Raw genomic sequence first — 1,225 nt, 5'->3', positions numbered from 1 at the left:
GCCATGGCGGCTCAGAGGGAGTGAGACACGGGCAATGGTCGATCATGAGCCATTCCCCACCATCACCGCAGAGCTCAAAGCACCGTGTGAGTGCGGAGCCTCTCTCCTGCCATAACCAACATTGCCTGAGCCCTGCCGTGTCCCCACCATGTCCCCACCATGTCCCCACCGTCAGCCCTCAGCCCGGCCAGGGCCAAAGCTGGACCGAGCCACCACTGCAAGGGACCGAAACCAAAGCGATGACCCAATGCACCTGTGTTGCAAATGGAGCTATGGGGCGAGGGCGCGATGGGACGAGCTGGGATCGAGGTCCATTCTGCACTGCTGACGTGCTAGCCCCCACGTCCCACGGGGTTTCACGTTCGCTGGGTTCCCCCCGAGTGATGCTGGCATACCGGGACACGGACACGGGCACACGGGACCTGCTCCACAGCCAACCCTCTGCTCACCCTGGTCGGTGGCAGAGGCTGGGACCAGCACAAGCACCCCACAGCCCACCCCAGCCCCCCGTGCCTGCCAGGGCAGCTGGATATGGCCCATGGCTGCTGCCTGCTGACAAACCGGCAAGCTGGAGGAGATGCTGGTGGCCAGCAGCTCTGCCCACAGCCCCCGCCACAGCCACTGGCACAGAAAACAATGCTCAGGCTTGCAAAGAAGAAGAGGAAGGGAAGGGGAAAAGCAATGAAGGAAGCTGTGCGGTCCTACCTGTCCTTTAGGAAGAGTCTCAGTGCACAGATCGTCCCTACCGCCTATTAAGAGCAAAAAAAACCCAGGCTGATCTGTGCATATCCTGACTGCTCCGGGGCTCAGCGTGTCCAGCGCGGGGATTGCAGCCGCTCACTTCCCGGGGAGGAGGCTGCTGCTGTGTGAGTGGACGAGGGAAGGAGAGGAGAAAGGAAAAGTGGGGAAAAAAAATTAAAAAAATAATCAAGGAGTGGTCAAAAAGTGTATTAGAGGCAAATTTGGAAAGAAATCAATGGCAAGTAATTAGATTTGATTTTTCTTCACGTTTTGTTTGGCTGGGGGTTATGTATAGACTCTCTGTATGAGCGGAGCGGAGAGATTAAAGCGTGGAGAACAGGTGCCGGATCATGAGCCGGTGGCCACCAAAGCATGACAGCTCCATCACCGCTGTCAGGAGACACGGCAAAAATAAACATATAAATAAATAAAGGGGAAACCATGCAGGGAGGAGACAGGCGTTTGCTTATTTACTATTTTAGCT

Source organism: Charadrius vociferus, unplaced genomic scaffold (assembly GCF_000708025.1).
Source record: "Charadrius vociferus isolate BGI_N301 unplaced genomic scaffold, ASM70802v2 scaffold239, whole genome shotgun sequence".
Taxonomy (NCBI): domain Eukaryota; kingdom Metazoa; phylum Chordata; class Aves; order Charadriiformes; family Charadriidae; genus Charadrius; species Charadrius vociferus.
Note: the sequence above shows the minus strand (reverse complement) of the source record.